The sequence below is a fragment of the Camellia sinensis genome, chromosome 14 (assembly GCF_055761805.1).
Source record: "Camellia sinensis isolate YWXY chromosome 14, ASM5576180v1, whole genome shotgun sequence".
In the NCBI taxonomy this organism is placed as follows: Eukaryota; Viridiplantae; Streptophyta; class Magnoliopsida; order Ericales; family Theaceae; genus Camellia; species Camellia sinensis.
In genome coordinates this window covers 67,252,589-67,263,345 of record NC_138974.1, presented here as the reverse complement: position 1 = coordinate 67,263,345, position 10,757 = coordinate 67,252,589, and the positions used below count along the sequence as shown (strand labels likewise).

General features: G+C 42.5%; 1 pseudogene across 1 annotated transcript; it reads left to right on the top strand.

Moving 5' to 3' along the window:
• Nucleotides 1–8,344: 8,344 nt before the first annotated feature.
• Nucleotides 8,345–10,474, top strand: LOC114318734 (scarecrow-like protein 14; annotated as a pseudogene). The gene is made up of 2 exons (XR_014350668.1): nucleotides 8,345–9,908; nucleotides 10,170–10,474. The product of XR_014350668.1 is annotated as a scarecrow-like protein 14 (transcript).
• Nucleotides 10,475–10,757: the final 283 nt, after the last annotated feature.

Below are 10,757 nucleotides of genomic sequence, written 5' to 3'. Positions count from 1 at the left end.
CCTCAGGATCTCTCGACTCGACCGTGTTGTGTCTGGTTTTGCACCAAACACTTGTGTTTTGCCTTGGAGGGGTAGGGAATGCCTTGTGAGGCATCCCCATACATCACCGGCCATGGCTTGAGGCCACCGGCCAGTGATTTTATGCCATCGGCGATGTATATTGCCGGTCGGCACTCTTTGTTGCCGGTCGGCCATTTATTTTGCCAAAATGGCAATTTTGAATGGCCGATCACTGTTCATCTACTTTTAGTAGATATTTTGTGCCAGCTGTGATAGCTGGCACCCACTCTGTTCCCCTCCATACACGTGTATGGAGGGATTTCCCTCTTGGATGGCTTGTTTTGGAAGCCTTACAAGAGGGAGTTGCCTATAAGAAGAGGCTTCCTCTCTTGGCATTAGGGTTACAAAAAATTTCAGAGGGAGTTCTAGATTAGGGTTAGGGTTGATACATATTTCCTATCTCTATATCTCTCTCTTGTGTGTGTCTAGTGTGTGTTTGTCCATACTATTGCACACAAATACATAGTGTTACACATTCTCTTGGTTGTTGAGGGACCAGAGGGTTGTTCTTGGTGTTCTTGATTGGATTTGAGCTCAAGGAGGCAACAAGATCATCATTTGTGAATGAGGACTTCAAGGGTAAGAAACTAGCCATTTTTATCCCATTTTTGCACACCACTTTTACCTATCTTGCAACTGTTTTTTGGCTTTGCATATAATACATAAAAGTTCTGTTTTTAAGGCCTCTAAATAGTTTGTTAAGAGTGTTTTAAGCTTTGGGATTGTTTGACCCCTCTTAAGCCTTGTTTTGTGCTATTTTGTGTGAGCTCCGGGACTTTGGTGTTTGGGCCTCCTCACCACTGAAATCTTGAGGGATTTCAGTGGTAAGGATGGTGCCTTGAGGTCCCAAGAAGGAGAGGGCCACCCCCTCTCCTTGTTGAGGGACACCCCCTCTCCTTGTTGTCCTTGAAAAGGACCATTTTTGCCTCTTGAGGGAGCACCTAGCTTAGGCTCTTGTTGACCATGCCTTAGCTGTTATTTATGCTTATTTTGCCATGAAATAGCATTGTTTTAAGTTGGTTTTGGTACACCATGCTTGCTTAGTATACATGCCTTGTAATGCCATTTTGTTGCCTTAATATGCCTTAGGTTGTAAACCATTGTTCTAGCATGTTTTAGGCTTGGCTTTGTGAAGCTTTCATGTTTATTTTGCCATGATTAAGGTCTGTCCTTAGTTGTTTGGGTCGACTTTGGCATGCATTGTATAGCCCCTTTGCATTTTGGCTTGTTGGCCTTAAGGGTGTGAGTGTATAGCATGCATTACTTGCTTTGATTTAGTGGGTTGGGACCATTTTCCATGTCATTTCAGTCCACTTAGTATGCTTGTATGCTTGCATTTCATGGTCCCTTTGATGTGTCAAAGGCTTGTGTTGCATGCTCCACGTTTTGGTCATTGTGCATGCTTTTGAATTCAAGTCATTTAGATGCCATCTAAGTAATCTTTTGGGCTGTGTTTTATGTGCTAAAACTCTGTTTTGGGTCATTGAATTCATGCCATGTTTGGTCTTGTTAAGTGTGGTTCAATACCCCTTTAGCTTGCTTTGAATCTTGGACTTAGCTTGCATACCTTGATTGCATTGTTTGGGTTGGTTTGGCACCATGTTCTTGCATGGTTTTCAAAGCTTAATTCACATGCTAATCGTCCATGTTATGCCTCTTTCAAGTGTGCTTGAGAGTTGCCCTTTTGTTCTTAAGTATTAGCCCTTTAACATGTGCGTGTGTGTGCGTGTGTTGGCCTCCATGTTTGAGCACTTTGGCCACTGATTTAGGCTTGTTTGAGAATTGCCTAATCATGTTTAAGTCCATCTCTTTGCTTGTTTGCATGCTCACCTTGTATGTTTGCTTGCATACTTGCATGTACACATTGCATTGCCTATGTTGCATGCTAGCTCACATGCTTAGGATTGCATTGCATTAACATGCATACTATACCTCTTGAGTTGAGCATGATAGAGGTTGAGCCCCTTTGCTTGTTTATTTGCATTGCATTACATTTGAAATTGAAGTTGCACACTTAATTCCTTGGGCCATCATGCATCGAAATACGTGATTGGTGGCCTGAGAATCGAGGATCATGTCCCTTTGAGTCATAAACATGATAAGGGATATGGTTGGTGCATACATTGCTTGAACTGCATTGCCATGCATAGCTCTGTCCTCTGCTGCTGTCAAATAGATTCTGCAGGAACTTTTTGCCGATCGACTGCACAGAGTGCCGACCGGTAACCAATCTGTGGCCGATGGATTCATTTTTGGCCGATCGACACCAAATCACAGCCGATGAGGATTCTCCTCAGCCGGTGGTGTCTCCCAATGTCCAGGGAAGCAATTCTAAGACTTTGGCAGTTTTCAGAGGGGCAGAGCAGGGAAAACAGAGGCAGCCTACGCATGGCAGTGGACTTCCGAGCAAGACCCAAGCACGTGTGCATTGAGCCCTCTTCCCGAGGCCCTTTTTCTTACTTTCTTAAATTAATTAATTTGTTTAATTAATTTAGTTGGTCTGTAATAATTAATTAGCTAGGATAGTTAATTCATTATTCGAATTGTATTATTCTTTTGGTCCCTCCGAGCGAGGGCGAATTTGTAATAAGTGTGGGTGAGTGTGTGCATGTCTTCCAACCCCCACTTCTTTCTCCCTTTTACTTACTTGCTTTGATGATTAGTAATAGGTCATGTTTAATTTAGCATACCTTATGCTATGCATGCGTGCATCATTCATCAGTATTGCATGCACCGGGCTCGGCGTATCATGCTAACTGCATTAGTATTTCAAATCTGACTTGAATACATGCTACTTGTGCATCTTCACATATCATTCATAGACTAGCCGAGCCTACTCTAGTGACATTCCATATGCGTTGCATTAGACATTTAAATATGGACTTGGATCATGCATGGATTGCTAACGAGTTCTTTGTTTTGGCACGGGGTACGATGTAAGTATTTATGCTTTAGCATCCTTACATGCGTGTGAGTGTTGCCATGATAGCATAATTACCATGAGGCTAGCTGCATAGGTGATATAACTGCTTGAATGCCTGTGGGTGAAGGTTGGATTGTCTGAGTTGGAATAGCTTATTGAAATCCGTGTTTTAGCCTACTTGCGAGTAGCAAATTCCAAAACATTTTTCCAAAACAAACGGATATGCAATGCTTGTTCCCAAATTAGGCAATCTAGTCTATACTTTTGTGCTGTGCGCATAACATAGTAATTCTAGGCTAATAATCGGGATAAAAACACATAACGTTTTTAAAAACGGATATCACGGTTAGTAGAGGCCGATCTTCGGATCGGACGAGAGGGGGTTCTCATAGCTGACCTTCCCCAATCGTACCCTAGCTCCCGAGCCGAGGCAACTTTGGTGATGACGGACACGTGGCCTTTGGCACCGAGTCAGGGTTTCCTAAATTCCCCCAAAATAAAATATTTAGGTGGTGACTCTGTATCTGGCAAAGCAGTCCATGTTTGGCACTTTTTTTCAAAAATCTGTTTCACAAAACGATTTGCCGGATTTGGACTCTTTGGTTCAGATTAAGAACCGTGACAATTTGAGAGTCTTGAACTGTAGTGAACCCAATATGAACAGAACGAGACTCGTCCTCCCGGGGCGTTCGGGGACGTCTACACCTTTGCTTCCATTAGCTGCCGAAGTAGAAGTTCGCATTCACTCGGACTTCCGAGAGACAGCCTTGTTTCTGCTCGGACTTCTGAGGGAGAGCTTTCCAAGGGACAACTCTTGCTCTCATTAGTGCGGGTCCGAAGAACAGCCCTTGATTTCATCAATACGAGCTCCGAGGATCTTTCTTTTCAAAGTAGAGTGGACTCTTACTCGAACTCCCGAGGGATAGCCTTTGCTTCCATTAGCTACCGAAGTAGAAGTGCGCATCCACTCGGACTTCCGAAGGACAGCCTTGTTTTTGCTCGAACTTTTGAGGGACAGTCTTGCTTCTGCTCGGACTTCTGAGAGACAATCTTTACTTCTATTGGTGCAAGCTTGGTAGACTCGGTTGCCGTCCAGAGGGATTTTTTTTGCCGAAGTACGGTGTATGCTGCTTTCGGACACCTAAGGGACAGTTTTGCTCTCATTCAGACTTTCGAAGGATAGCCCTTGCTCTCATTGCTGAAGATTCTGAAGGCCTCGGGGTCGTGGATTTCGCACAAAAATTTATTTGCCTGAAATAGTAAAATCGACAAATGAGATGAGCAATATCAATTTCATATCCTGATTCAGGCATTATCGGAATGGGGCAATATCAACAAATAATAATGATCTATTTAAGCTACAACAATTTTATTACTCTGAGCAAGTTTATGAAAATGCAACAATCAAGTTTTTGTCTCTCCGGGCCGGTTCCTCTCAAGCCGACGTAAAGCTATAACGGTCACACAAAATTTTGGCATCAGCTATGTATTTCCTAAGCATCCACAAGTTAAACAAACCACAATATATCATCTTTATTATTCAACGAGGTATTTCATCATATCAACAAGTCCTACGATGAATTCTACATCAGGAGTTCAAGCATGATATCTAATATTCTCGGGGTTGCAACAATCAATCATTCGATAACAAGATTTATATGCAATATGAGGGGTTTATTTCCTCAGGTTTCATCGACAACAACAATAATTATTTTATTCGTCCCATGCAAGCAAAGATAGCAACAACACTCACTTGTAGTCCATGTTCTCTCTCAACATCAATAGCCTAGTGCAAGCATCAAATATTTTGTTTATGTCAGATTTATCAACACAAGGTCAAGCTCCAAAACATGAATTTCAGGATTACATTACTCATGCCAATCAAGATTCAATAGAACCTTTGGCTATCTCAAGTTCAAAATTGCTATACAACAATACTCACAAATCTCAAAGGCCCAAAGCAAATTTCTAGTAAGGCTCGGAAATTCGGATTTCGTCAAAACAAGAGGTTTGAGAGTGGGATTTGACAAAATACTTACAGATCTGAAGGCCACGCTTGTGAGAGAAAGTAGCCAAGAACAGAGCACCGGTATATTGTTCCTGAAATAAACAAACCAGTCATTTAATGTTGAAGGTTATGGGTCTTATATATTGTACAGAGAAACGAAAATGGGTCTGGATGATTTTTTTTGGTCGGCACTCGGCAGAAGCTTTGTTGGCCGTTGGTCTTGAGAAAATGCCCTGACCAAGAGTCTTGATTATTTAATTATTTAGCAGAAAGTTGGTCTTCAATAGGATACAAAAACAAGAATGAGCAGTGCTAGGCAAGACCACACACGTTGTGTTGAGTGGGCGAACGTGCGTGGTCGGCGTCGGACAAGTCGAGACCGGAGGCGACAATGGTGTCAGAAAGAAGGTGGCGACCATACACGTCGCGTTGAGTGGGCAACGTGTGTGGTCGGTGCTGAAATAGTTGAAGCCGGTGGCCAACTTGCAGCAGAGAGCAGCGTCGGAGAGAACTAAGGCCGAGATCCGTAGAGCCAGCGCCAGGGACAGCCAAGACAAGTCAGCAGCAGTGCGTATGGCTTAGACAAGCAGTATGTGAGAAGGGTGCTCGGCGGACCAACGACGGGTTGCAAGGGCGACGTGGTCGGCGCTGGCCAGGCGCGACTGGAAGTGGTAGCGAGACTGCAAGTGACAGATGAAAAGCACACAGGCCCCGCGAGGTGGATGGTCGCGCGCACAGGAGAGATCCACATCTGGTTCTCGCGTGGAATGGGTAGATCTGCAGATAATATTTTGGGCGACGGTGTATTGGAAAACACTAGAAAGGTTGGTGTTACGACGAAGCTACGGCAGCAAGCGGTGTGCAAGCGACGGAGTAGCTGGGCAGACCGACGCCGCGTTGAAAGGGCGGGCGTGATCAGCGTTGGCCAGATCACGGCTTAAGACGGTGGTAAAGTTACAGGTGGTCGCCGGCGGAGCAGGACCGGGATCTGGTGTATCCAGAGCACAGAGCCTGCGTCATTGGGCCAAGATGAAACACCGACAACGGTGGTGTCTGGAGCTGCGGCAATGGACACTATCAAACTGAAAAAAAAAATTCGTTAGTGAGGTAAGGAAGATGAAGCACAGATAAATAAATAAATAGAGGAGATGTCGTAGATGCAAGGAGTTGGTGCCGGCCTCTGTTATTGTAGAAACAGAGCCTCTCTGAAAATGTTGAAATCTAGGTTTGTCTTGGAGAGAGAGAGTCAGCCGCATGGATTTCAGAAAGAAAAAAAAAAAGAAAAGAGAAAGCTGGTGGTCTCGGCAGAAAGAGAAAGAGCCGAAATGGCTAAATCAAAAAGGAAAGAGGCTATTGATTAGGGTTGTCGCCTTTCTCTTTAAATTGGAAAAAAAAAAAAGTGGTGTGATGCATGGAATATTCTTTCAAATATTCGTATATATATATTTATAATGGGCCTTGAAGATTTTAGAAAAGCAAAAAAAATTGTAAGCTTCCAAAATTTGCCTTCAAGTAAGGGAAGTGGGCTTTATTTATTTTTTATTGACTTGGGTAAGAGAGTTTGTCTCTAAGATATTCTACAAAATGTATATATTTTATTGAGATTTGTTTATTTGGCTTCAAAAAAAGAAACCTGAATCAAAATTATGAAGAAAAGTTTCGTGGGCCCTTTACAAGATTAGACTAAAAAAAAAAAAGGAAAAAAAAAAAAGAAGAGAAGTTATTTATTTATTTATTTTTAATGTTACTTGTTGATTTTATTTGTAAATTACGGTGAATTTTCAGCTTTATCTTTAGACTCTATCAAGACTAAATATTCTTGAAGACGTAATGCGGAGCATGACAGACAAGGTGAAACTATGCATGTCCGAGAAAATTACAATTTCTCATATACGCAAGGGGCAAATGTAAGAGGGGCTAATTTGAACCCAATAAATTATTTAGGCCCAATAACCCAAGATTAGTGGGCCCGAATTTATCGCAAGTCCAAGAATCGGTGGGCCCAGATTTATCGCCATCAAACGGGTTGAATCGTTCTAAGTCTCGAAAGGGTTCGGATCCACGAACCTAGAGACTTACTCGGGCCTGGACTCGAAAGGATATTAAGAAAGCCTAGAGATCCGAGGCACTTGGACTCGAAAGGGTTCGGATCCACGAACCTAGAGACTTACTCGGGCCCGGACTCGAAAGGGTATTGAGCAAGCCTAGAGATCCGAGGCACTCAGACTCGAAAGGATTCAGATCCACGAATCTAGAGATCTGAAGCACTTGGCTTCGAACGGATTCAGACGCAATCTAGAAGCCGCTCCATTAATGAGTCCCAGAACACTTGCGGACTCGGAGCTTTCCGGGATCTACGTACCAGAACCATGGGCGTAATGGAGTCCGAACAAAGGACCCGATCCCGAGGACGGTGAGTGGAGTTAAATTCACTCTTTGGTTAAACTAGCCTATACCTGGGTCGAGGTGGCACGATTTAGGGGGTCTCTGAGACTTGGCAATATTTGCGGCAGGGCGTTCTCTTGAACTACCCCTGACCCTTATGCGGCAGGACGTCCTCTGGGACTACCCCTGACCCTTTGGGATGATTGGGGATCATTGGTTAGGTGTGGCTAAGAAGATGGGTTCGCCGTGGGGTTGATCTCCTCTTCGGGGTTTTCCTCATCCTCGGAGAGGTCACCTCCTCGGACAAGGTGGTTAGAGAGAATATTCCCCGTGTGCCTTGCACATGGGCTCCTACATCATGAGGTGCCTATAAATAGCACCCACCCATAGCTTTACAAGGGATGGATTTTTGGAGAATTAACTCTTAGGAAAGAACTAATTTCCCTTCTCCATTATCAACCTTGAGAGTGAAAGTGAGGGATCCATGGGAGAGCCTTGCCATTATTCTCTCTCTAACTATTTTGCCCTCTTCTTCACCCAATCTCTTATCTCCATCATCTCCTTTACTGTTGTGTTCTTAAGATGAGACTATTGAAGAATCTAAGCCTCTTATCACCTTCTAGAGAATTCGAAATTGTTCTTCAAGGATCTTTGAAGATCTTTCGAATTTTCCAACTCCTTTCTTGAACCCTCTCCTATAGCTGCTTTTTCTCTGTTTTTTGATCTAGAATTTCTCTTATTTTTCAAGGCCACATCTTTGATCTTACCATGAATCGATTGTTTTAGGCTCTACCCATTGTAGTTCGTTTTAAGCTATTTCATTATGGTGTCATGGTGGTCTAGATTTCAAGTCTAGAATTAGATGTAGAAACTTTGTTGATTTCTGGAAATTAGTTGATTTGGGTTTTAGGGTTCTTAAGGGTACCTTTCTTTTTTCTTTTTTTTCTTTTTTTTCTTCTAGGCTTTTTGAGTTGTGAATGGTTATGGATCCAAGTTTCACTGAATTCTCCGATCCTACCCAAGGTTTCAAATTCAATGATGATTCTTTCTTCCCCACTTTTGATCAATCTGAAAATCTCTCAAACATGTTCCAATTTAAAGATGACCTTGTAGATCTCAATTCCATTGACCTTTCTTTCCTTCCCCCTAATTCTCCCAACCCCGGTTTCGTTGCGCCGATGTCGAGTACAAGTTCAGAAGTGGACTCTCCAGATGATAGTGATTACTCCAATAATCTTCTTAACTACATAAACTCCATACTCATGGAGGAGAACATGGAGCAGAAACCCAGTATGTTCGATGATCCTTTGGCCCTAAAAGAAACTGAGAAATCATTATATGATGCTCTTGGCTCAGCCTCTCCCAATGAACCACCCCCTCTTTACTTCAATCATCCAAATATCAAAAGCCCTGATTTTTTATTTGGTAGTTCCAGTGAGCAAAGTACTACCAGCAATATTAGCGGCAGCAATTCCATTGATTCTCAATGCATTGTTGATCCGGGAGAGCAAAAACTATCTGTTCAAAGTTATACTTCCGGATACCCTTTTGAGACGACTTTGAAACCCACTTCGCAGTTGTCATTTGACTCTACAATGAGTTTCAGTGACGATTCTAATGGTCTAATAGACCCTTCTATGAGTAGCCATCTGATTTCAAACATATTTAGCAATAGCGAGTCCATTTTGCAGTTCAATAGAGGGATGGAGGAAGCTAAGAAGTTCCTTCCTAAAAACAATCCATTGGTTGTTGAATTGGATGCATTGCCTCCAGAATCGGAGCAAAGGGCTTCAGAGGTTGTAGTCAAGGTGGAGGAGGGGAGGGAAAGCTCGCCGAATGGCTTGAGGGGTAGGAAGAATCATCACCGGGAGGATAGTGTTTTAGAAGAGGAGAGGAGTAGCAAGCAGTCGGCAGTTTACATGGAGTCTGTGGAGGAGGCCGAGTTGTCTGCATTGCTTGAACTCTCTCTTCCGGTTTAGGATACCACCTGATGAGACAGTTAACGTGGATAGTCCATGGGATGCTGTTCTGAAGTTAATTAGGAAGATGAATCCGGACATTTTCACCCATTCAATAGTTAACGGATCCTACAATGCCCCCTTCTTTGTAACTCGGTTTCGTGAGGCACTCTTCTACTACTCTTCAATGTTTGATATATTTGACATTACTATGCCCCGTGAAGGTCAGGAGAGGGTGAACTTAGAGAGAGAGTTCTTTGGGCGTGAAGTTATGAATATAATTGCTTGCGAGGGTGCAGAAAGGGTGGAGAGGCCCGAGACATACAAGCAGTGGCAGGCTCGCACCATGAGGGCTGGTTTCAAGATGCTCCCATTGGATCAGGAGACGTTAAACAAATTCAGGGATAAGGTGAAGAAGGCAGGGTACCAGAAAGATTTCGTGATCCATGAAGATGGTCAATGGATGCTGCAGGGATGGAGGGGTAAGATTTTCTGTGCTAGCTCCTGTCGGGTTCCTGCATAGACTAATGCTTTCTTCCCAACGTGGCAAAGATGTTTGAGAACACAGGCAAAGGTACTGCTTTCTTCAACTTTTATTTACTTCTTTCTCATAGACGCACAAACTGAAAACCACACGCATGTACATATATTTATATGCACGTAGGTATGTATTTTAATGGTGAATACACAGACACAGAGAGAGAGAGAGAGAGAGAGCTCTACATCTACCAAACATTTCTCTGGTGTCCCATAAGTTTGATCCTTCTTGTTGGTTAATGTAGTTTTAACAATTGATTTTAAAAAGGAGCTGAAATTGCTTGTTTCTTGTTTACAGATCATCTGCAGTGGTGTAAGCTTTCTTGCTGAAGACACTTCATGGGTTTTGAAGAAACATCATCTAGACATATGAATGTAAAATGGTCTTGCAGAGTAAAGATTTGTTACGTATTTAAGGACCCTGTTGTTTTGATGAAGCTATGTTGCTACACTATCACTTACTGTTGTACTTCTACTACTTTTTTTTTTTATGATCAAGTACTTCTACTTCTTCTTGCTTGTAAATTTCTCACAAGGTAGTAGCTTTTTGTCCTGTTTGATATCAGATGTTCAAATCAAAGTAGGAGATTTCATATTTTCTTCTGTTGTATTCTTGACTCATGATTCAGTTCCATTTCGCTAGTTGTCCTTTTGAATCAGTTGCAATCTCAAAGTTATTTAGGAGGTGTGTTACTTTGTAATTGACTTGAAACAAGGACACATGACACTATTTTCAACAATGTTAGGAAGGTAGAAAGGAACAAAGAATGATTTACGAAAAAATGTAATGAAATACTGAGATTAAAATTTAATTATTGAGAAGTACTTATTCAGAATCGATCTTAGCTTACTATTTAACATTTTTTGTTGCCCATTTTGTATTTTT